The sequence below is a fragment of the Aphelocoma coerulescens genome, chromosome 2 (genome assembly GCF_041296385.1).
Source record: "Aphelocoma coerulescens isolate FSJ_1873_10779 chromosome 2, UR_Acoe_1.0, whole genome shotgun sequence".
Classification (NCBI taxonomy): Eukaryota; Metazoa; Chordata; class Aves; order Passeriformes; family Corvidae; genus Aphelocoma; species Aphelocoma coerulescens.
The window spans coordinates 52,576,536-52,602,320 of record NC_091015.1 but is presented as its reverse complement, the minus strand read 5'-3'; the positions used below and the strand labels follow the sequence as shown (position 1 = coordinate 52,602,320).

The following is a 25,785-nucleotide window of genomic DNA, read 5'->3' as shown; positions in this document are numbered from 1 at the left end:
ATAGGTGTTCATCAGATTCTTGTGAGGTAGGGAGGGGGATTGGATAATGGAGATGGGGAGCTGTGGCACAAAGATGCCATATTCCACAAATATTTGGGCACTTGTTTAACTGACAAGAATGAATCCAATTCCCTGCATAATCTGAGGATTTCTGGGAAGCCAGCCAAACTTTTCAGAAGAACACACTTCAGCATCACCACAGTTGCTTGTTAGATCAAGAACTGAGTGGCTGCTGTGGGTGAGCAAAGTCAAACAGTGAATCCTGATATCCCAAGTCCTTATGCTGTGTTCTAACTGTAAGAACTCTCTTTTTGCTTAGTTGGGGCCATCCTATCCCTTCTCCCTGTTAGGACATTTAGTGAGGAACTGCAGAGTCAGCGAGAGCCCCGATGCCAGGAGAAGCAGTGGCCCAACAGCAACCATCCAAGCCTGTTTCACTCTCTCAGGCTGGCACTGCTGCCTCCTTACCTTGTGGGCCCCGATGCATTTTCAGTTCTGCCGGCATGTGGATGTTACATCCCGACTTCACTCCAATGTTTAACTCACTGGAAGTACAGGTTGGACTAACTTAGCCCAGTACTAGCAGCCCCTCAGCAGTACCAGCAAACTGCATCTCCTGCCCGGGCGTGCTGAAAGGGCCCTCGAGAAGAGCTCTCCGCAGGGTGGGCAGAGAGGTGCAGGGGAGCCCCGGAGCATCCCCAGCGCCCGTCGGTGCCCGCGGCTCCCCGCAGGGCGGGCAGAGAGGTGCAGGGGAGCCCCGGAGCATCCCCAGCGCCCGTCGGTGCCCGCCGCTCCCCGCAGGGCGGGCAGAGAGGTGCAGGGGAGCCCCGGAGCATCCCCAGCGCCCGTCGGTGCCCGCCGCTCCCCGCAGGGCGGGCAGAGAGGTGCAGGGGAGCCCCGGAGCATCCCCAGCGCCCGTCGGTGCCCGCCGCTCCCCGCAGGGGGCGCTGCCGCGGGCTCGGCGCCTCCGGCACGGCCGGGGCCGGGGCGGCTCCTCGCGGGGGCAGCGCCGGGCGCGTCCCGCCCTCCCGCCTCCTCCCTGCGTCCCCTCCCCTCGGCCGCGCTGGTGGAGCCGCCGGGCTCCCCTGCTCCTCTTCACATGGGGCTCGCCCTGCCGGCGGGACAGTGCTCCTGCTCTCCCGCCGACCGCTGAGAGGCACCCGGCGCGGGAGAAGGGGCTCGTCGCTGCTGCCGCCGGCGGGCAGGTAGGGACGGGCAGGTAGGGGCGGGCGGCGCACCTGAGCGGAGTCGTGGAGCGGGCGGCGGCGGGACGGGCGCGCCGGGCTCTGCCGCCCTGGCCGGCGGTGCCGGGCGCGGAGGGGGCGCACGTGGAGAGGGTTCCTCGCATCCCGCCCGCCTCCCTCCGCCAGGGTCTTCCCTGCGCAGTTTCGGGATGCTCGCGGGACCCCCGCCGGTCACTTGCGGGCGTATCGCGGGGGGATTCTCTTCCCGGCTGCCGCGGGGAGCGGCGCAACTTCAGGGAGGAACCCGGGCGGGGACGCTGTTCTTCCCCGTTTGCCCAAAGGAGATGGAGTTTAATTAAAGAGCCGCGGATCTCCCTCTGTCTATTCCATCTTTTAATTACCTGTCAGGAGAACAGGTCTGTTATTTGTGAAATTATTTTATGTCTGTTAAGGTGTTGTTTCTTTATTTCCTGTACACTACCAAATACAGTTGGTAGATTAAAACACAGGACGAAATCCTTATGCCGTTGAAGTGAGCGCTATGGGTTTGCCGTGTTCATATAATCTGATGTTCTCATAGCTCAAAATAAACCTTTTCATTAAAAAGGAGAAAACCGGAATCAGTTCTCAGAGCTTTTGATTGATTAGAGCTCCCTCGTGGAAATCAGCGGGGAGTTTTGCCTGATTAAGAGCTGCAAAATTGTCCTGAGGTTTGTTACACAACTGGCTGTAGTTGTGCAGTACGGGCTCAGTTAGGTAACTTTGCAACTGGGTCTAGTTTTCACCGGTCCAGCTGAAGTATGAAGTGCTTTCAAGTCAAATTTGTTTCATTTCTCTGCTTTAAGCCCTCTCTACTCGACGTGTACGAGGTAGTGGGAGGACTCTTTTACCTGCCTTAAAGAAGAGTAAACGTGTTGGTTAAACAGGGAAGCTGGTGACATCCGTCGGAGAGAGAGCGACTGCAGTTTAGAAATGCTCCATGTGTTTTGCTGGCAGTGCCACGTTAACTGCTTTCATCCTGAATGTGTTTTATTTCACTTGTGTTGCAGTTGAGCCTCAGAAGCTCTAGTTAAGAACCGGGGACTCAGCTGTAAGAGAAGATGTACAGACATGCATGTAATCATAGTCTCTCCAGCGAAGAGCATGCTTTCTGATGTGATTATGCAGAAATGTTACAGAAAACAGAGCACTGCTCCCAGAATAGCTTGGAGGTTGCAATTTCCACACATGTGAGCTGAGTATTCAGTTACTTCTGTTCTGTTGGGGGTTTTTTTGTGCTGCTGAACTACCTGACAGTAAGCAGTTTACAGAATCCAGTCAGTTGGTTGTGGAACTTTTCTTCTTGCTGCAACTGCAAGAGTTTATGTCAAATCGCTTTTTTTTTAAGGTGGGAAAGTAGGTAAAATAAAATGGAAACTTTCTTGCCCTTCAAGTAGCAGCAGCACAGGACCAGACTTGGGGAGGGGTGGAACAAACAAAACCCAACACTCTTCTTTGGGGTTGTTAACTACTTTCATATGAGAAAAACTCCTTTGGGATGGCACTTCACAAGTTTGTTCTTGGTTCCTTGAAATTTCAGGTGGTCAAAGTCTGATCGATTTAGCTATTCAAGTGAGGAAAAAGGCATTGTATTGTGGTCTATGGAGTTCAAATGCACATTACTGGAAAGCTTCAAATAGCCTTAAAATAGTCGTTAGTGGGGCAGGTATATTTGCTGTGTTTGGGACAATTGGATTTCCATTTAGAAGAATAGGGAGTGTTTCTGAAGCAGGGCATAACTCTGTACTTGTGTTCCCAGACTGAGACCACAATCCGGTACGAATCCATTGCATGTCAATTAAGTGTCTACAGATACATGTGTTGGTATTGCTAACCTCACTGCAGGTTGGAGACCTAGTATCTTTGAGGATACATCTATGGAAAAAACTCAGGCATGTGATGAACAGCTTTCCAGAGCTAGGATGATGGAAAACAAATTGTGTATCACTAAAGTTAAAAGTATTCAAGAAAGCTGTTAATAACATTCAAAAGGACAAATATGCATGTGAAGAGCATTATCAGTTTGTGTAGCTCAGTAGCCAGCGTGAAGCTGAGCTATCATGCTTAACTGTCCATCTTGTAATCTTTGGGCAGAGATTTTTCTAAAACAGTGAAGTAAGGTGGATCACGGTGAACTAATTCTGCTCAAGGCATTGGACATTTGCACCTTGGAAAGAAAAACTACCTTCTTAGCAGTGTGCCAAAACCTGGAGCTCTCCATTCACAGAGAAGCTAATGGGGTACACATTGTGGTGTTCCATGTTCAGTGCTGCTTTAAAGGAGACATTTCTATGGCAGCTATCACTTATATATCACAATTGTTGATTTGGCTTCACGAGGTGGGCTAAAAAAGTGTCATGGATGTGAAGAGATAAAGTGCCTTGCTGAGTTGCTTGGGAAGTTTGAAAGAGCAAGACATTGGGGCCAGAGGGAAGAAGGTCTAGACTGGCAGTTTGATCTGGCTTGTCTGCCTTGTTTGCTATAGATTGAAAAGCTCTTTCTAGGTGCTGCATTCAATGGTTGGCTGACAACATTCAAAGTTTAAAAAGTGTTTTTTCCTGTTACATTCCCTTCTATCTCTTTGCATGCACATGGTATTTGGTAGGCATTGGTATTTTATCATGCTGTCATAGCTTCCCTTTTCCTGAGTTTATTATTTTAATGTTTTAAAAACATCTATTAGACTCCATGCAAAAACAACACTCTGTTAATGGATGGTTAGAGTGGTGAAATTTGAATGTGAGATAGCCAGCGGTCAGCATTATGGTTCCTGTGCAACCATTAGTCAGCAACACTTCGCATAAATATCCAATCTAAAATTTAATATCATCCTCTGTAGTGTATCTCATTGGAAAGGTGACTTCAGATAAGCAGGAAGTTCTAACTGGAGGATGAAGGATACATGTCTACAAAGAGCTGTGCTGAGGCTGATGAAAAAATGGTAACTTGGGGTTTAAGTACTTGTGACTCAAAAGTTTAAGTCCATTTTTGCTCTTAAAAACTGCAGTGTGAAACTTTAGGGCTGCTTAATATTTTTAGTCTTTTTGCAAGATACCTGACAGCAAAACCTGCATAGTAGCTGCTCTGAGGAGCTCTGCTTTTGTCTGCCCTTGGAAGTGAAGTGTCCTTTGCTGGTGCAGTTGCATGTGCCAGTGTGCTAGTTGTTGGTAGAGAGAGGTTTTTATTCAGTTTAAATTCACATTTGAGTCGCTAAAGACCCTCATGTTGTCTCCCATTAATCGGCCAACTGTAGTTTCTGTCTTTAAGCAAATGAAGTTGTGTTAATTTGCTCCTGCTTGCCCTTTTATGCTGCAAGTGCTACACAGCTGTGAAGTTGCCATCTAGCTTTCCTTCAGGAACACATTCTTCTTCCAAGTGGTTTGCATGTCCTCAAACAGGCTGGATTCTCAGAGAAAGGTAGATCTGAAAGTGGCATTTGTGGCCTAGAAAAAAGCTACACAGAGATGAGGGGAGCTACATGCATGCTTAGAAACTAGAACATGCCCAAGTGTTTTGGTGAATAAGCTGGAATGCATTGCTGAATCACAGCTGTGAGGGTGCAGAAATACTATACCTATAGCATCTGCTGCAGCTGAGTGCAGCGCTTGGAGTTAATTTCAGGGCAGGTATTTGGAGACCATCCGGACAGCAAAAATTAACCAGGAGTGGGACTGTACATGCTATAGACAGGAATGGAAACATTACATTGCAAGTCACTTTACTGGGAAATTTTACCAGTACTTCTCACTTTCTCTCTGACACTCAAATGCTGAGTGAAAATTGATGCACTAAATGACCCAATTCCCATTGATTTCCTTTAGAAAATGATTATATGAAGGGTGTTTCTAAGAAAACTGCCTTGGGAGTTCCACCCGTGGCCTGCAAAAACGGTGGGATTTGCCCGGTAATGACGTTTTTGTGTCAGTCCGTGATAACTGATTCCATGCGCGGGACCAGCGCTAATTAGGGAAGTCCCGGTACCGACCCGGTCTTGGTTCCATTAACCTACCCGCGACCTCCGCGGGCGGCGGTGACGCTGCGGGCGGGGAGCGGGGCCGGGGGTCCGGGAGCGGGGCCGGGGGTCCGGGGCTGCCATCCCGGCGGGCGCGGGCGGAGCCGCGGGGAGGCGCCCGAGGACCGGCGGAGCTCGCGGGGATCCCGGCGCGTGTGCGGAGCGGGACGCGCATCCCGAGACACCCGGGCCGCTCCCCGGTGAGGGGCATCCTCCCCGCGGGATGCCGGGGGGTGTGCGGAGCGGGACGCGCATCCCGAGACACCCGGGCCGCTCCCCGGTGAGGGGCATCCTCCCCGCGGGATGCCGGGGGGTGTGCGGAGCGGGACGCGCATCCCGAGACACCCGGGCCGCTCCCCGGTGAGGGGCATCCTCCCCGCGGGATGCCGGGGGGTGTGCGGAGCGGGACGCGCATCCCGAGACACCCGGGCCGCTCCCCGGTGAGGGGCATCCTCCCCGCGGGATGCCGGGGGGTGTGCGGGGCGTGATGCGCATCCCGAGCCACTGTTCCGCTCCCCTGGTGAGGCACATCCTGAGCACCCTCCCGTTCGCAGCGATCGCCTACTTTACCTGGGTCGTTTTATGGTGTCCTGCGACAGCAAAGCCCTTTCTTTCATTGTGCGCCTGGTTATGTACAGGAGCTGGTCTGAGCAGAAAGAGATTCCTCTCCTAACTTAGCTCGCTGGCCTCCCCCCCACCCTATTGTTACCACTAATCTTTCCTACTTTGCCAGCCCAGGCCCTCCAAAGCTGGAAATGAAATGTCTGCCAGCTTCTTTAGTAGCTTGACTGAAGGCAGTGCAAGAAACACCCCAGGATGGGGCACTAAAAGGATTCTTGGCTAGATCAACCTTTTGTGGCTAAAACAGTGGTTCCCAGCTGTGTGACTTTGATTTCTCGTTTATTGTCAATAAATGTGTGATTGACACAGAGGGAGTACCTACAGCGTTATTTGCTAGTGACTGCCAAGTGGCTCAGCAAAATCTGGAAGTGAGTGGCTGTTACAGAGTTGGAGTAGTACGGACTAAGATTCCCTTTAGTTGAACAGGGGACAAATGGAAAGCAGGTGTGCCCTAAGCAGGAAAAGTTTGCTTTGTGTGAAAGACTGAGCTGTGGAACTGCTTGGCCAGTTAATCCATGCTTTTCTAATCTACTGCATTCTATAATTTCCTCCTGTGAATTCATCACTAAATGTTACATGGATTGTCAGTCTTCAAGCAGGAGGGTAGACATTCACTGTATATCTGGAGGGAGCAAGGCACCCTTCTCACAGGTGGAAAAAGCCAGTCATTTGGCTGTGGGGTGCTGCTTGGACGGGAGCAATCCCAGAATTAATTTCTGATTCTTTTTTGACTGTTTGTCTTGAGAAGGTTTCTTATTTTGCATTGTGTTGTCTAGAGCCTTCAGGCAAGATTGTTGTCTTCAGTAATGCTTGCCACCGTGGCTGAGCGTAATGTGAAGGACTAGGATGGCTAATGTTATTTGCCATCTAGAAGGACTCTGTCAATAATCAACAGAGTATCGTGAAAAAATGCAGAACTGTCTTGTTGAATTAAAAATATCTTGTACAATATCTGCAGTAAGATAATATGTGTACAATTTTGTGAGGACTGTGACTGGCACTTTGAAGTCATTGCCAGTAAAATCCTTGGAAATGTGGACAGATTAATAACCTGCAGCTACCAGTGTGCTAAGTAATGTAGATAGCTGTTTCTTATTTGGTTTTACACTAATTGCTGCTGCTGCTGTTACCACTGCATTTGTGAGTTGATGGAAGTGCACATCATCTGTGTACTCCTGGTGCAAATGTTGCCCTGGCACACCATGTGTTGATAAAAGCAGATGCTTTTATTTGGCTTTCAATTTATGCTGCAAGTTTTGTGGGATCATTAAGGTTCACTGAAAAAGGCAGAAAATGACTTGGGGAGCCTGCCAGACATTTGGCTAGACAGGCTCATCTTTGCATAGTGATCAAAGAAAGGAGGAAGAAAAGAAAATCTGTAAAAATCTATGAAATTATTTATTTGGAGTGAGTGTTTAGATGAAGGAGAAGAGTAGAGTGAGGGAAGGGAAAATAGAAAATTGGAATAGCCTGCCTGTCAGAATGTTTTAAGTAGGGTCCAGTCCTCTGTGAGGGATTGCAGGCAGCTTGTAACTGCTTGGGAATGTTCTTTTTGAACTTGCAGAAAGCTTTCAGTCTTAAGCTTGCGTTGTAGGTCTGGGCTGAGGCTCAGCTTCACTTGCATGGAAAAAACAGAAAAAAGTTTGCTGTACTAAAGCTTAATTTTTTTTTTTGTGTGATTTTGCAGATGTATAAAATACAATGTCAGCCCTTTATGTTGGGGATGACAGTATATGCTGGAGGTGGCCACAGTCATGTGAAGAAAGATCAAGCAGAAACCTTTAAGGCACATGTAATTTTTTCTGAGTTTAGAAAAAGTCCTTTTGGCTCTTCATCTACATTAAGTGGTGCCTGACTATCTGTAGTTTTAATTTTGCTTTTCTTTGTGACATAAGCAGTCACACTAACTTTGAGAGAGATTCCATATAAATATTTCTGTTAGTTTTGATTTTATATCTTAAAAGATCAAGTGCAACTTATAGGAAAAATGACAGTATAGATCCTTCCTTTTCTTATCCATCAAAATTTTATCTTCCATAAGAAAAAATTGGGTTAGGACGGCAGAGTAGTCAGAAATTAAGAAACTGGTGAACTATGCTTGAAAGTCACTTTTTCTTCACAAGCTTAGATACTTTGTATCTCTATCAAGGACTGGGAGATGGAGCAGAATAACTGTTCATTATATGCGGGTTGTAACTGCAATTTGGAATGTCAGATGCAGTTTATAATTAGAAACAGGAGACTAAAACTTCATCTCTGAACATAGATTTGTAATGAATGGCTGATTTAAAAAAAGTATACACGAAAAGTATACATGAAAATGTTTAAATAAATATTTTTATGATATTATCCCTTAGTATTGAATTAAATATTATCTCGCTTCTGTAATTATTTTAATTGCAAATAATATGAAAGTGACTGATTATACAAGAAAATATTTTTTGTGTGTGTTGAATTTTAATAGTCCTATTTATGAACTATGTTCAACTGTGGACTCGAGGAAGACATACCTGAATAAGCTGATGCAATACTTCCCTATCAACTCAAAACAGTATATAATAAAAACTGCAACATTAAATAAAATGGATTGCAAGGATAAATTAATTGGAAAAGTACTCTTCAGGTGATTAATTCTTAAATGTTTTCCATGGACTGGTAAGGAGGATGGTATTTCAGTTTTTGCAGTCAAAGCTAAAATGTCTAGTTCGTGGGGACTTATTATGAACTTTCTGATTTCATCCATGAATTCATAACCATAGAATTTTACCAACTGTTCAGTGAACTTGGTCAGCAGCATGGATTCTGTTAGATGGAGCTCCTGATAACCACCCTTGTGGGGAGAAGCTAAAGCATTTAGCTGTAATGCTCCCTTGGCCACTTTGTTCACCCTTTACTGTGCACAAAGTGACTATGAAAGCAAGATATACATAACTTTAAAACAAGTATTTGCTGACTGAGAAGTGTGGTAGGTGACTAGCAACCAGGCAAAACACTGACATACTGCTTCTAGGTAAGATATCTGCTTCACAGCCTCACAGGATAGCTGAGGTCAGGAGGCACCTCTGGAAGTCATTTGGTCCAATTCCCCTTTTCAAGCATGGCCACTTAGAGCCAGTCACCCAAGATCTGTGCCTAGGTGGTTTCTGAATTTCTCCAGTGAGAGGAAGCGTAACTTCCCTGGGCCACTTGTGCTTGGTCACCCTCACCGTGCAAAAAGTGTTTTCTGATCTTCAGAAGGAACCACTGTGTACTCATCACATCTGGTTCAGTAACTGGGTATGACTGGAAAGAGGCCAGCTTCATGCTCTGTGTGCCCCCTCTTCAAGTATTTGTTTATGTTAGTAATTTCCCCTCCTGAGCCTTCTGTTCTCTTGGCTGAACAGTTTCTTGGCTCTTTCCTCTTAGGTGAGGTGCTCCCATCCCTTCATTATCCTTGTGGCCCTTTGCTGGTCTTTCTCCAGTATGTCCATATTGTTCTTTCACTGAGGAACCCACATCTCCAGTTATGGTCGTGCTCACCCTGGGATCACTGCTGGCCTGGCAGCCAGGAGTATTGGGAAAGTTCACTTCTATTGTGCCTTGGATGGACTGTTTCTCAGTATTGCTGGGGTTTTTTCCACAGTTTTTTGTGGTTGTTTGGTTTTTTGTTTTGGTTTGGTTTTTTTTTGAGTCCTTGAACTGTTAACAACCTAGGATCTTTCAAGTATCTTATGTCTAGCTGCAGATTTACCATTCCTGTCTATCATGGCTCTAGTCTGAGTATTGATGCACAGCTTTCTTGCAAGCTGGCAGTTCCTTTAGAAGTTTCATTCAAGGTTGTGCAGTTCTGCTGTGTCAAATCTAGGCCTTGGATCACAAGATAGATAGATGAACCCCTAGGAGGAGGAGGATTCACACAAAGCTGAGCTGTGAAATCACTATGAGCTATGCTGTGCCAATTCCTTTAGGAGAGCACACAGTGAATAGTAGCTGCAAGGTTATTTGAACTACTTTGAAAATAACTGGATGTCTGCAGGAGAAGCCTTGTAACTTAAGCCTCCTCTGTGCTGGACTTTCACTGTCAGTGTGATTTCGTACGTATTTCTGACACTAATGTGGTTTGTAATTGGCTCTTTGCCTGATCTTAGACTGTGACAAGTGGTGCTGAAGTGGATTGCCGATGGTCAGGAAAACTCTTTATAATTTTATGCCAGGAAAAGTTTATGTTAAATATTAGGAAAAAATTTCTTCACTGAAAAGGTTGTCAAGCTCTTGAACAGGCTGTCCAGGGAACTGATTGAGCCACCATTGCTGGAAGTATTTAAAAGATTCATACATGTGTCACTTGAGGACATGGTTTAGTGGTGGACTTGGTAGCATTAGATTAACTGTTGGGACTCAATCTTAAAGGTCTTTTTCAACCTAAGTTATTTTATAATTCTAAAAAAAAAAAAAAAAAAAAAGCCCAAAAACTATCGAAAGAAATAGAGGGAGGTGGAGCTCAAGATGTTGACAACGGTTGTAAAGGAGTGAGAGTGAGAATCAGGACACTGGCCTGCTATGTTATGTGCAGGAAATGGTGGTGCACTAGGTAAAATTAGAAGAAAGTTAAAAATAAGAACAAGTTTTATGAAGAGAGAAGATGACACTTTTGGTATTTCCCAAGGGGTAGAAGGATCAAACATTACAAGTGGGTTTTAGTGAAAAAACAGCAGGTAAAGTTCTGACTCTTTTGAAATGCAAAGCAAAACTTATATTGCCTTTACTGGTGCTGGAATTATTCCTGTCTTGAATGTCAGGAGAGAGTATCAGGAAAGAAACTAAATGTTTTCTTGTATTTACAGATTTTTTGTATTTACAAGTTTACAGACTTGGAACTTTTGTTATCTGCAGTGGAAAACCAGGTCAAACACTGGGAAAAACTTTCTTATTGGAACAGTAGTGCAACAGAAAAAAAAAGTGAAATAATTGAGATTTCATTCATTTGAAGACTTGAAGAGCAGAGAGTGCCTACAATAAAGTTTTCAGATCCAGTTAATTCAGTTTCAGAGACAAATGGTATTTCAGCCACACCCTTTGTGATTTTATAAAATCTTCCAGCAACTAGGCTTTCACATTTGTTTGATCCTTTCTACACAGGAGACATAGCTTTCTTAAATTATTAATATATATGCAGCACATGAAGGAAGCCAACACATTTCTGACAGAAAGTCACATGAGTTAACAAACTGTGAAAATAATGGGGTTTGTTTGGGGTTGGTTTTGATGTTGCTTTTTTCTTGAACTAAGCAGCTGGTAGTGGTCCTATCTTGTAAACTGGCTATTTATTAATGCTCTTTGATGTATTTGCTTTTGCAGTTTTACTACTTTAATTGGCTTCTATGACGTGCTAGTCAACTGCTAGTTTGACACCTTTGAGAAGTGCCACCCCTCTTACTGCTGGAGCTATGTAAAGCGTGATGTGAATGACCTGCCACTGCTCCCTATGAAGAGAGACAGATGCTGTGGTATCTCCATCGAAGAGATGCCACTTAAAGCTTCAGACATATTGCCATAAGCATTAATGGGCTGTTATCAGTGACTGGCACATCACTCATCCTCTACCTACTGCTTTGTTCAGGGTTATTTTATGCACTGGAGTGGTGGGGTTTGTATGCAGTGGGGGGGGGGGGGGTGTGATTTGTTGTTTTGTTTTTATTGTGGGTTTGTTGCTTTTTGTGAAGTGTTCAGTTTGAGAGTGCTTAAATTGCAGCAGTCTTTATAGGATGATTTCTGCTAGTGTTGTTTTTGAAAGCAACCAACCAATTGGATGACAAGACTGTATGTGCTCTAAAATCCTCTTTTTCATTGGGATGTTATGCTGAAGAATGACTTTCTCCTATCCATGATCTTTACTTCCTGCAGCAGCAAAACAAAAATTTGCAGGGGTTCTTATATCTAGTTGAAATTTCTTATAGCAGTGATCTTTCCAGGTGTATCCCCAATTAGGGGTTGAATTTGTCACCTAAGTAAATGGATTCAGTTGGTTTGTTTAAAAAAAGTCAAGAATATCAGATGAAATTTGTTTTGAAGTTCTGTAAAACCTTTTTTGAAGACGCATCCTTTAAACGTTTTGGAGTTAACTGCTCAAAGAGGTGTACTAGAAGGCTAGCAGTGATTCTCAGAAGAGTTAACTGGAGGAGATTTAAAAATTAGCTATTCTAATCTATTTCTAATGGAAATGGATCTGCTTTGAACCAAAGTTTAACTGGTGTTCACAAAAGGTAGTTTCACTGTGAAAATATTTGTTTCCTGCCTTAAAGAAATCTTTAATTTCTGCACCTTGATACTCATGATGTTAATGTATTGATTTGCTTTTCTGTCCTATTAAGCTACATTGGTCCTTCTTTTACTGGAATAAATCTGATCCTGACAGTTTTCTTACATAAACACTATCTACGTGGCATTAAGAAGGTTTAAACCTGGTTTGTACTGAGAAAGTTTAAGATGAAGCCTGACTTTTACAAGTAATAATGATGAAGCCAAAGAAATGTATTCTGTAGGAATTTAGGATCATAACTTGCATAAAGCAGAGTTTTGCATGACTTCAATTTTATGACCTTCCTTACTACAATTTCTTTCACTGTGGGCAGTTAGTCTGTAATCATTCTCTAAAGTGAGTACCCAGAGTTAACTTCCTTATTTGCACTTATGTCTTGGTGGTGTTTTATTATGGAAGTAGTTATGTTTAACCACCCAATTAGCAGGTGAATAATTATTTCATGCTGTTGCATCCATTTCTCAGTGACCATCTCTGGTCAAGAGTGCAGTTTTTTAACTGTGACCAGAGGATAAATTGGGGTTGAATGAAATAACAAAGAGAGAATGTTGAGGATTTGATCAATTTGAAATGGTCCATTTCTCCTGCACTTCAAGACAATTAGGGAAGATGGATGCAGCAAGTGACTTGCAGTGTAACTGATCTCCTTAAATTCACTGACAAAATATGAGCTGCACTCCAGAAGTTTTCACAGATTACCACTGTGTTGGTTTCCAGCAGAATGCACAAGTTCTGTAGAAGTGGCAGTGAAAGAAATGGCTACTGAAAGAAATGGGAAAACAAAGCAGGGAGTAGCCCTAATGTTTTTCATGCAGCTGTTGCCAAGAAACTTCAGTTGAACATAACCTGTTATTGATTGTGGTTTCCTCGGCTTAGTGATGATATATACATTAGACCACAAATTCAGTTTCTCTAAAGTGATTCTCATGTGACCTATCCCTGGCTCTGGTAGCGAAGAATTTTTGTAGTCTGGATTTTGTGCTGGGATTTGTTTGTTTGTTTGTGTTTGTTGTTCATTTGTTTAAAATTGATTATGGACACTCTAAGCAGGTGGAAAATGCCCAGTGGAATTGCAGGTGAAAAATAAGGTAGAAGTTCATGTCACTTGTGTTGAAGTGGAGGAAAAATTAGTATGCAGCTGAAAGCTTATGAATGAGTGAATGATGGGTGTTAAATGCTCTTATTAGCCATGTGTTAGGAGGAAAACACAGAAGCTGACCTCTGTGGAAAAGCTAATGCATTAGCTGTCAGTATACAATGTCTTGTGAGCCTTGTAGAGTCTCACAAAGCTTGTAAAGAGTGAGGTAGTTACATTCGGTTTGCTTTGCTTGTAATCCGCCATGGAGAGTGGGTTGCCAGGATTCCTCTGCAGAACAAACAGTGCATGAGCAGCAGAAACTTTGGACCAGAGGAACTGAAAGGTGTCGATAAGGGTGGAGATGGATGGAGCTGCTGAGCATTTTGCAGGAAGTCCTGCCTGAATTGTCTGTTAATACCTACTTGGCTGTACAGCTGGGCTTATGTAGATGATGAGTGTCCGAAAGGGCCCCTTGTGACAGCTCCCATGGTGAAATCACTTGTGTTACCAGGGCGTGATTCATGAGAGCTCATGTCATCCATTTTCTGTTGAATGATCTCTGTTCCTGGGGTTACTCTTTAAGTGGTGTGGGTAAATGCTGCAAGCTGTGTGAGGATGGTGGTATGAGGCTCTGGTGACTAGGAAGGCTGGCAATACCTGTTTTAAATAGCTTGCTAGATCGTATTTGGTGCTTGCAAGCATGCATGTATGTTTTCAGAGATGCACTCAGACCTTAAACAGAGAAGATTAAATAAATTTTGAGCATGAGCAATATAGATTTCTCCTGCTGTCTTGGCCCTCTCTCTGTGCTGCACTTGTCAACACCCACGTTTTAAGGGGACACAAAGAAAGGCTGTGGGGTCTCAGAGCACTGATCTGGTGACTTTTCTTTTCAGGAAGAACATGATCAGAACATTTCGTTATTGGAAGTAAGAAGCAAGGATGCTTAAAAATCAAACCAAACAATCTCAAGGAAACAAGATACTTACAAACAGTTCTTGTTCCATTGCTGGCAGCATTTTTGTCTGTGCCAGGAATCCTTTAATTTTCAGCATTAGCCCCACTCCATATTTTCGTGACAACTCATAAAGAAGAAACATGAGGCAGAAAAGCTAAGAGGGTTTTCTTCATTAATTCTTTCTTGTAGGGTGTGAAGTTTAAGGATTTCATGCATCTGGGATGCTTTGAAAATGGAAAGTGGGATGGGAAACACTATGTTCTAGTATGTTTCTAGTATGTTTTTTCTCTAGGTGTTGTTATGCAGCGCATAGTGTGGGGATTTGACTCCAAAAGTATAGCTAGTTTGTGACTTAGCTGCCTTTCCTAACCATTCTAGGATAAAATATCTAGTGGTATAATTTTTGAGCTGCAAGCTCTCTTGGCTTCCAGTTACTTCTTTGAACTCAGTGCAGAATTACAGCATTTGCAGAGCCCAGTTTTGTGACTTTATTGGGTTTTTTTCCATCATAAAAAATGCTGAGTTGGGTAGAAGATGAGAAAAGAAAGCAAACCAAACAAAAACTACAGTGACCCAGTTTAGTATTTTACATTGTATTTTCATCTTGTTTTCTTGTTAGTGGTGGAAATGAAAAACAAAGCTGTGATCAGTGTCTCAAAATCAAATGTAAACATCTGAAATTTTTCAGTTTTTTTGTGTTCTATTTAAACAAATTATGTATAAAGATTTTCAACTGAGCATTAGTTTTTGTGTTTTATTCAGAGATAAAGAGGATAGGCTTTTAGCACTCATTATCTAGCTCTTGGTTCTTCTCAGCTCTTAAAGTTAGGCTGTTTTAAAACACTTTAAGGAGTTTATGGTTCTCTTTAAGCATATGGTTAAGATAAAAAACTTTAAAAAGAGAACAAACTTGCTTCTAATTACTTCATATTTGTATAATAACTCTTACTTTTCTCATTCTAAAATTATCATAGAATGATTTGAGTTGAAGGGGACCATAAATATAACCTAGTTCCAACCCCTCCATGGGCAGGAACACCTTCTAGTAGGTCAGATTGCTGAGGTCCCCATCCAACCTGGCCTTGAACACTTCCAGGAATGGGGCAGCTACACCTTCTCCGGGTAATCTGTTCCAGAGCCTCACCACCCTCACAGCAGAGAATTTCTTCCTGACATCTGAAAGAGCAGAGATTTAGGTTAGTTTAAAACCTGTCCCCCTTGTCCTACCACTATCTGCCCATGTAAAAAGTTGCTGTTGCTGTCACTCTTTTCTATAAGTCCTCTTTAAGTACTGAAAAGCCACAACTAGGTTTCCCTGGAGCTTCCTCTTCTCCAGGCTGAGCAACTTGGCTTGTTGAACTTCTTCATGAGGTTCTCATGGGCCCACTTCTCAGGCTTGTCCAGGTTCCTCTGGATGGCATCCTGTCTTTTTCTTTCTCTGCACCAACTGTTCCGCTCAGCTTCGTGTCATCTACAAACTTGCTGAGGGTGCACTCAGTCCGGCTGTTTATGTAATTGATAAAGATGAGATAGGGCACGGATCCCAAGACAGAGCCCTGAGGAACACCCCTTGTCATCAGCCTCCATTTGGCCATAGAGCCATTGAGTACAACTCTGTCCAGCCACTTCTTCATCCAACAGTCCATACTTCAAACCCATGTTTCTCCAATTTGGAGATAAGGTTGTCATTTGGGACTGTATCAAAAGCTTTGCAGAAGTCCAGATAGATGACGGTGACTGGTCTTCCCTTGTGGACCATTGCCGTCACTCCATCATGGAAGGCTGTAAGATTGGTCAGGCATGATTTGACATCAGTAAAGCTGTGCTGGCTGTCTTGGGATCACCTCTTTGTCTTGTATGTGCCTTAACCTTGCTTCCATGAGGATCCGCTCCGTGATCTTTCCAGGCATAGAGGCAGGCTATACTAAACTGCTAGTTTCCTTTCTTCTCTTTTTAAAAACTGGAGTGATCTCTCTTTTTCCAGTCACCAGGAAATTCACCTGACTGCCATGACTTTTCAAATGTGAGGGGGAGTGGCTTGGCAACATCATCATCTAGTTCCCCCGGGACTCTGGGATGCATCTCATCAGGCCCTGGGGCCTTGTGGCTATTCAGTTTCATCAAGAGTCCTAAACCTGCTCTTTGCTAACGGTGGGAGGAACATTGCTACCCTAAGCCCAGCCTAGAGGTTCAGGGACTAGAGAGATATGGGAAGCCTGAATTATACTTCTAAACCACTGACCTGTATTGAAGCAGATGTGTTTTCTGGTTTTCATTTGTCAGGAATCTTTGCTTGCAGGGTCAGGTGAATAAAGTATTTGATTGTTAATTGGCCGCTGAACCAAGTAACCATAAATGCTTGCTTGCTTTGTTCTGATACAAATCTTCCTCTAACTTATTAGTTATTTTAAAAGAACAATGAAAGATTTTTTTTTTTTTTAATATTTGGGAGGGTCAAATTAAATATTCTTTTCCTGAAAACAAAATTTTCTTTTCTGAAGTAATTTCCATGGCAGCAGAGCACATAGGTGGCCTTAAAAGTCAACAGCAAGGATTGCCAGTCCTTAAGTGCACGGACCAGTGGTTAGAGGACTTTCTGTGGGTAAATTGAAACTCTTTCTGTAAAGAGTTCTTGGTGCTGGGCCAGAGGACAAGAGAACTGCCTGGGTTTCCTGCTCAGCTGGCTACAGCAGGGAGAGGAGATGCAATGCCTCTGGTTTCAGCCTGGTTTCACAAAGTGTTGGAGTACATCAGTGGCAGGGGCACACTGACTAGGGCAGCATCAGTTATCTGCATTAATAGCCCTAGTGTTTGGAACAAAATTGTTATCTAGTTTTTAGCTGAAAACTAAATTTAGCAAAGTGAGTGGAAATCATGAATAACTTGGTGTATCAGAAGGACTGAAACTCTGGGTTATTGGGTTTTTAATCTGTATAAACATTTTTGGTAGCTCTTATTCCATCCTATTCAACTTGTTTGGAAATCCCAAATACTCTTGTTATTGTGCAAGGTATTACCAGCTGTCAAGGGAAGTGGTGAATCTCAGTCTCTCTTGATCTTGTTCCTGTAGGGTGTTCTGGGAAAGCAAGGCTCAGGTATGAGGTACATCCGGGCAGCAATGCCAGGTGACAGTTGTCTCTTCTCTCCTTGTCATGGTCTCGCTTACCTGAGGTGTGTATTTGGGAGCTGGTTTTAACCCCCTGGGAAGGAAGAGCCAATATGAAAGGTTGAAACAAGAAGAAAAGGAAAGAAAGATTAAAAAGAAAAACTGCCTTTGAAGTCACACTTTGAACCAGCCCCTGGATTCTTACAAATGTTGTGTAAGTGTTGCTCCTCTGTGCTGCGGTGAATAAGTCACAAACATTGCTGCTGTGCTTTTTTCAAATCTGTGTAAAGAAGAGAAGTAATGCTACTCCAGCTCTTCTGACTGGGAACTGAGGAGCGTGGGTTTATGGGATTTGTCTGCAATCATACAAGGGACCTGTGGCAGTGAGGCACCAGAAGGGGGATGTCTGGACTTCCAGTCCAGCACACATGCTAACACAAAATGCTAAAGAAGCATTTTTCAATATTTTGTGCATATCGGACAAAAAGAACAGAAAGTTTGATCTCAAAGTTTTGATTAATTTCTATTCAAACAAATTAAGTGACAGGCAGAAATAGTTGCTTGTGTTATATCAGTAGTGCAGGTATGCTTTTAGCCTATGCAGAGGCCCTTGTGGAAAAATTACTGTTTATGGAGAGATTTCGAGCTATTTCACTTCCATGAGCTATTTACTACTTCAACTGAACTAACATCTATTAAACATTCATTCTAAGTACAATACCCTCAAGAGTCAATTTAGGTAAACTGCAATACCTCTTTCTAGGCTAAAAATTGCTCTGTATAATGCATGTAGAAAAAAATCCATTAAATTATTTTTCCTGCTCCTCTCAGTCTTTATTATATTTTGAGATTAATTTTTTTTTATGAGGTGGTAGGGAAGGAGGGAAGAAAGCTCTTTTGTCGGCTGCATAAAGGGACATTCAAAGCTTTTGTGTGGAAGGGATTTTTGGAATGATGTCTTCAATTTTCTTCTAAGTTTTGTGTGTTATTATGACTGCAAACTTTCACACTCCTATTGTCATGAACAGTAGTCTTTAGAGCTTTGGCATTTTCCATCCTGGCAGCCAAATGGATGTGTAGAACAACGCTGAAGACAGTGACTTAAATCATGTTTCAAGACACGGTTACCCCATGTAGTATTTACTTCAAATACAGTGTACTATTTTTAAAACATTGTGCCTGCAGCAGTGGATGATGTTAGAGTCAGCTTCGCATTTGGTTACTGTCTGAGGAGACAAGCAGCTGCCTTGGGTTGAAGGTAAGAGAAAAGATGCTGCCGAACCACAGAACTCACTGAGCTGAAGGTTTATGGGGGTCGAAGGAGGGTGATGCAGGTGAGACCTGCCTAGAGGTGTGGGCCTTGGTGGGAAATGGGAAGGATTGAGCTCATGTTCTGGGTTGGGTGTGTGTGGAGAGGGTCTGGGGTCTCCTAGCCTTACCCTGTTACCTTTGTCCCTCTCTCTTAGAATTAAATTTTACTGTACATTTGGGTGTTACCAGGTGTTAAGGGATAGGTCATTAAGTGGCACAAAAAACTGGTGCATGTCAGACTTGAGGAGCTATTAAGGGATGGGACCACAGCCCAGTGAAGTCAGGGAACTTTTTTTTCCTTAGTCTGTACTGTATTGTTTTTATGACATATACAAAGATTTTAGCAGATTTGGTATTCCTCTGTAGTGTTCTAACTTTTTTTTGAGGATGTTTTAAAGAGACAAAACCAAAAATATAATTTTGGGACTTTGTGCAAGGATTCTTTGTTCTTTTCATTGCGACAGTTGTCCATTAAAGCTAATATTTACCTGTCCTTCAGTGAATCCCCTCCCACCCTTTCCCTAATCAGCTCTTTCCAAGCACAGGAAGGGGATTCAAGTAACCAATACCAGGCTCTAAACTTTGGGTCAAGGAGGACTCGTGAGTTACTGTGAGTCAGGTATCATGCTAATGCTCCCTGCTTATGCTCTGAACTCCTAACTTGACTAACTAAACTAACTCCAACTAAAAATCATAGGCTGTAAAAATGTTACTCGTTTTTTGCACTCTCTGAAGCTGATGTCATCTACAGGTACTTACCAGCACCATGTTGTCAGGGATTGTTTCTGCACAGGTCTGCAAGCAGAACAGATGTGTCAGATTTTATTCTAGTCTGCTTCAGTCTAAATTTGTTAGACTCGTTTAACCTGCTTTGTGTGGGGAAGTGGGTTTGAGTTAGCTCACTGACTTTGCTGGAAGGAGCTTAGGGAACACTTTTTACCATCAGAGCCATAGGGAAGGGACAATGACAAGTAGCACAGCTACCTACAGAAGATATCTTGATAGAGCCTGTGATTTTTTGCCAGTTCATATGTCTTACATCTGTACAGGCTGAAGAGATTAAAACGTGTAAAAGTTCAAGTTAGTCCAAACTCTGTTAGCAAGTCTGGTTTGATTTATACCAGTTATGACCATGGTAGAGGAGTTCTTAAATTTGGTGTCCAAGCAAAGTCTTTTCAGTGTAGACAAAGGCAGTGTTGATTACTCCACCTCATGTAGCTTTGATTATTTTAAAAAGCTCTGCTTAATATGAATCTCCCCTTATCAGGTAATGCAGCATTAGATTGCTATTCTGAACAAATGTAAAGCTATTTTCAAGCATGAAGATCTATGTAAGAAAGATTTATCTCTGTAAACATTCAGCCAAGTCATTTTGGGATGCTGGATTGAGGAGATGCTGGTGAGTTTATTTAGTTTTTCTCTGCTCTGTGTACTATACTGTGCTTGCTGGATTCTGGCAGTCAAACTGCAGTTTGCAGTTCAAAATGCAGATTTTATTTCATTTTTTACATGTTGTTTTCTCACATGACAATTTTGCCATCTATCTTTCTTTATAAAATACTCAAATTGAACTCTAGGAGCCCTACTTTCCTAGCAAAAAGTAGTTTTTTATCTCAACAGGAATCAGTGGCACAGCATTTAATACCATATAGGAGTGCAGCTGTAAAAGATTTTTCATTCTTTTTTTTCCTTCTTCTTCCCCCATATAAAGTATAAATTTACTACATTGTAAAGCAGCATCAATTTGGAATGTTTATTTCAAATAATTTCTTAAAATTCCTAATTCTTTCATAATTTCATTTTTCTAAGCATAAAATATGTTATAAAAATAGTTGATTTATAGTGAGAAGTGTGAATGATAGGTTGGTGGAACAGGACTTGGGAAACTCAAATTCAGCTTCCCCAGCAGAGCTTCAGCAAATCGCTCTATCCTATTTGTTGTTTGAGTTTGGGGGTTTTTTTGTTGTTGTTTTGGTTTTTTAATCACCCTGATGATTAAAACCCGTGGTGAGGGATAAAACACATCCTTTGAATGACATGTTGAAAAGATGGTTCTTAGCTTTGGATCTTCCATTTTGGAGACCACATGTAAGTCTACCACTTGATCTCTCAGTCCAGTGGTGTTTCCCACCCAGTATTGTATGACAGCAGTAACTTTAGCCACAGTGAGCAATTATCCAGTCAGTTTTCAGTATGTATCTATAAAAGGGTGTTAACACAAGTGGTGTCTCTTATAACAGAGACCTTTTAGTGTTTTGCAGTCTTTTGAGTGCTTTATATTTCATGGCTATTTTTTTATTTTTTTTTTATCCTAGACATCCATTCTATATCTAATTTAGTTTTAGGATTGATTGTTTCCAACCTTCACAGTACCAAACAAGATGTTCCCCTTTCCCTCCAGAAGGGTGCACAACCTCTGTATTACAGTCTATTGGGCTGAGAGTGCTGTCTCATATAATAGCACAAATAAACTTGCTAGGACGACTTTTGCACGTCACTCTAGCCCATTCTACAGCATAATGCAGAGCTGTAAAATCAGCCATATAAGTCAAATCCTTGAGAAGTACATTACTTTAATACTTCAATTGGCCATGAAAAGTTGCCAAAGCTTATTTCCAGACCTAGTAATTCCTTTAAAAATTGGTTTCTCATTATATACTTAGCTAAATAGCAATTTTACCCTTTTCTGAATATAGATCATTAAATTAGAATAGGTTTAACATTTTCCTCTTCCTGCATCCAAATTCCTTGAGGCTCGGGAGTCCAGACCATGCCTGATGGAACAGAGCAATTCAGTAACTTGATTAAAAGGACTGAGCTGCTCAACAAATAGGCCCAGCAAAGGTCCTGTGTTGAAGCTTTCATGCGCCAGCCTTTTAATTTCAGAATGACATTCAATAAGGGCAAGAAATTAACTAATCAAAAGGACTTGCATGAGTGAGTTAGAGGTGGCTGATCTTGAACTGAGTAAGCAAGCACATAGATTGAATAAAAAAGTTGATAACCATATTCTTGTTCTCCTTTAAAAGGACAGTACATGCTGGGATGCCCATTGTATCAGCACTTCAGAGGTGCACTGGCACCTGTTGTGGAGGGAAACAGGGTCAAATCCAGGACTTTCTAGGAATTTCCTTCTGCTCTACCATTTTCAAGTATTCCCACCAGTATTTCCAGACCCCCATTTTCAAATCCCCCACTTCACATTTCCAGCTTCTATTCAAGATGCCCTGATAAAGGGCTGCAAAGCAATCAATGCATCGCCAGAGCCAAAAAAAAGATCGATTCAAGCATGACCACTTTGTGAAGCATATTACTGTGTGAATTGGAAACAATTCTCCCCATTGTTGTTCTAGAGGCAATGCAATTCAATAGTATTAGAAACAGTACATTAGTAACAGCATTTACTGGTCTAGTCACATAATATTCCATCATCATTATCTAGGTATGCCTTAAATGAGAAGAGATGTGATAATAGCACTTGAGGCATTCAGAGAGTGCCATTGAAATACTGCACAGAGCTCAGGAAGGGGTTTTTGACATGCAATGGGTATTCATGTGCCATGCTGCAGGGTCATCGAGGGGCAACCACTGGTCTTTTGCACCCACCTCTTCTGCTGAACAAGGGAAATAGCAGACCTCCTGGATCATAGGCCAAAGCAAGAGCCAGGGAGGAAAGGAAACAGAAATAATTCTGAGGAAACATGTACATTTTTCAGGCTTTGGGGGAGTTGTTTCTGGCTTTTTAAAAAATTCAGTTGGTCTGGGGTTTTTTAAAAATAAACAGCAAACTCCCCCAGTTTCATGAGTTGCTGTGTTTCACTGCAGGATTACTGAATCACAGTTCTTTACATGCCCCACCTTGCAGGACCTCTCTGTGTGCCACTGGCTGTCCCACTTACGCCCAGGGAAAAGCCCTGGGGGCAGCTGTGTGCCCAGCTCTGCCTGCTGACAGCCAACACACGTGCTCCCTGCTGCAGCCTCTTGCACAAATGCACACGGAGCTCCTGGCACCAGCAAATTCCCTCCATGCACAACACTGATGAGCCTTCACGTAAGCACCAATGACCTGAAGGAGAGCTCTGCCTTGTCATTCGAAATTCATCTTGCATGTATTCTGTCTTTTAGAATTAGGCCTTATAACAGCTCTCCCATCTCCATTTTTGATTCATGAGCAGCATCTGACAGGTCTTGGATACTCACCAAAACTGGCAAGCTATAATCTCACAAATTAAAAAGAGCCCTTCCTAAAACTGCTTTTTCTTTTTAAAACACCCACTAGCCATAACATTAATTCAGCTACTACAGTTTGCATGCTGTTTGTATTTTACTTACATCCATTAATGAAAAGGAGAATTAAATTATATACAGGAGCGGCTGGGAAAAACATTGTTTGTACTTCATGCTCTTTTAAACAGCCTTTTCTTACAGATGACAGATTCAGGTCAGGAAAAGTCTAAAATGGGACACTATTGCCACGGATAACACAGTGAACAAGTAGTTAGTGCCCTTCCCCACCCTCACCACAGCACACCCTCAAGAAGACCTGATTTAAACACATTTCTTTTCATGATGCTTTGGAAACCTTTGAATTCCTTTTGCACTGTTATCTTCCCCACAGTGTGTGTGGCACAGACCCATAAGTGAAATGCTGACTCTCAGGTAGTCACACTTGACTTTCCTGTAACCAGCAAAGCAAAAGGAGTGCAGAAGAGTTGCAGAAACCCTTCTGAAATAAAGCATCCAGAAAATAGGGAGGAAATAGATACGTATGTTTATGTATATCCAAAAATCTCTTGCCACTTTACAAACTAGTAGTCTCTAGGGGAGACCTGTTTTCCCATCATCTTGTCCAGGTTTCTCTAGGCACAGTAACTAGAGATACAGGCTCTCGGATCTGTGTCTATGGCTGCCAGAGATAAGAAAATTAATCACTGTAGAAGTCTTTTTCTGGTTTCTTATATATCATTGTTGCTACATCATCAGATCTTTCTTAGTCTAATACCTAAGCAGTGCCATGTACTGAGCTTCTCATTCAGCAACTTCATTTTCTCCCAAGAGATTCAAGAGTCTGGTTTAGCCTATGAAAAACCAGGAGGCACATTAATTACACCAAAACCCAGGTATGATTCAAGTAGGGGAGTGTAGTATAACAAATGTAACACACTACAGGCATAGACTACCCAGCCCCCAGCAAAGAGAGCAACTGGAAGTTCTGATCCAGCAACCAGGTCTTGCCTTAAGGACAGAAAAGGTCACTGTGTACAAGAAGTCTGTTACACTGCATCAGAATCACTGAAGTTTAGAAGTGAGCCTATGATTTATCGAGTCTAAGGACAAACTTTAAAAAGACAGAAATTATGAATGCAACTCAAAATGACAATGAATTCATTACATCCATAGTAAGTACATCCAAAAGGTTGCATACTCTCTCTATTGAAGCAAACACAGTAAGACTCTGGCTTATTGGGTAATGAACAGCTGAGCTGTTCATAATTGTTTTATGTTACTGAACATTAGTTCAGTATTTTCCTTTTTTGATATACTAGCCACTTGAGATTGTTTTGCCAAGAGCTCTGTTACTTAAAAACTTAGTGGACTTTTTTATAACATATTTCATGTATAGAAAAAAGGAAATATAAAAAAATTGGGAGTTTTAAGAAATTATTTGAAATAAACATTCCAAATTGTTGCTGCTTTGCAGTGTGCTTGCAGTACTTCTTAAGGGGGAAGAAGAAGAAGGGGGAAAAAAAAGAATGAAAAGCCTTTTACAGCTACACTCCTATGTGGCCTTAAATACTGTGCCACTGATTCCCGTTGAGATAAAAAAACTACTTTTAGCTGGGAAAAATAGGGGTCCTAGAGTTCAATTTGAGTATTTTATAAAGAAAGATAGATGGCAAAATTGTCATGTGAGAAAACAACTGGTAGAAACGAAAATAAAATCTGCAGTTTGACTGCCAGAATCCAGCAAACACAGTATAGTACTCAGAGAACAACAACAAAAAAAATCCACCAGCAGTTAAAGAGAAACTAGACAACCAATAGCTTGGGGCTGTCCCTAACTCTTTAGTTAGCCTTGTCTTTAATTAAAGAAATAAAAAAAATTAGCAGTCACCTGAAGCTGATTGCATCAATGTTCCACCAGCATTGGGGCATTCATCAGTGCACCTTATGCTGTGACCCTAAGAGGAAGTAAGAGGTAGGTACCGGAGCAAAGTACCTTAACTGTAATTGTGACATCCTCTATTAGAAGTTATTTCTTGTTTAACTTGGAGGAAGAATGTGAACAATTACAATCAACACACCGTTCGTCTCTATGGCTTCTTAGAATTGTTTCATCTTGAAGAGTGCCATTCTTTTGGGGGACTGCTTGTGCTTCCTGTGCTGGAAGGCTTAAAATAGTCTAGAACTTCCAGACATCCTAGATCAGAAAGGGCAAATGAAATTAACTTTACCAGGAGATTGTTTTGGGTTGCTGAATACAAAAATCCATTCAGCAACCTCTCAATAAAAGAACATATAAAACATGGAGGAATTGTACTTTAACCTGCTGTGGAGTATAGTCCTAGCTCTGTGGTCTTGACAGATCAATCAGTTAAAGTAATAACTTTTTTACAAGAATTTAATCAATAAAACATCTATATTAATATTTCTATTTAAGCCTGCCTGAGCCCCAGTTCTTGCTCATTCTCAGCATGAGTGCACAAGTCACATCCGTCTCTAGAGTGTCTTAAACAGACCTGACAGAAATCATCTTCCTGATGCCCATTGTGTGACAAAGGCTTATCACAATTTTCTCAATTTTCACTGTGAGGTCTGGCAGGAGAGAGCTGGCAGAACAGGAAGATAATTGGGTCCTGAAAGTTAATACCATCCTCTTTCCTGAAGATGCTTTTATTTTCAAAATACTGGGGTTTTCTGGTTGTCCAGCAGCCCTTCTTGGATGCAAATGCCCAGATAAACATTCTGGCCATCCTAGTTTAATTATTTAATCCTGGACAATAATTAGGCTTTGTGTGCCTTAAAAACTTTCAGATTATGCAGACGTATGTGACTGAATAATTAATCGGTAAATAGGAAAGTAAATAGGAAACCCCTGCAAATGGTTCCACACAGTGCAAAGACAGAAATACCTCTGTTGTACAGACTTTGTGTAGGATCATCATCATCTCATGACA

At 42.3% G+C, this 25,785-nt stretch overlaps 1 protein-coding gene across 2 annotated transcripts in view; it reads left to right on the top strand.

Annotated features, from left to right (window-relative positions):
• Nucleotides 1-25,785, top strand: part of CPNE4 (copine 4) — a 242,059-nt gene that overhangs the window by 1,555 nt on the left and 214,719 nt on the right. Inside the window, exon 1 of one of the 2 annotated variants that reach the window (XM_069007456.1) lies at nucleotides 1,068-1,205. The exons of the other annotated variant lie outside the window; for it this stretch is intronic. The gene's annotated coding sequence lies outside the window, so the exon portion shown is untranslated. Of the gene's footprint in view, nucleotides 1-1,067; nucleotides 1,206-25,785 lie in introns of those variants that run through there. 2 annotated transcript variants of the gene reach the window in all.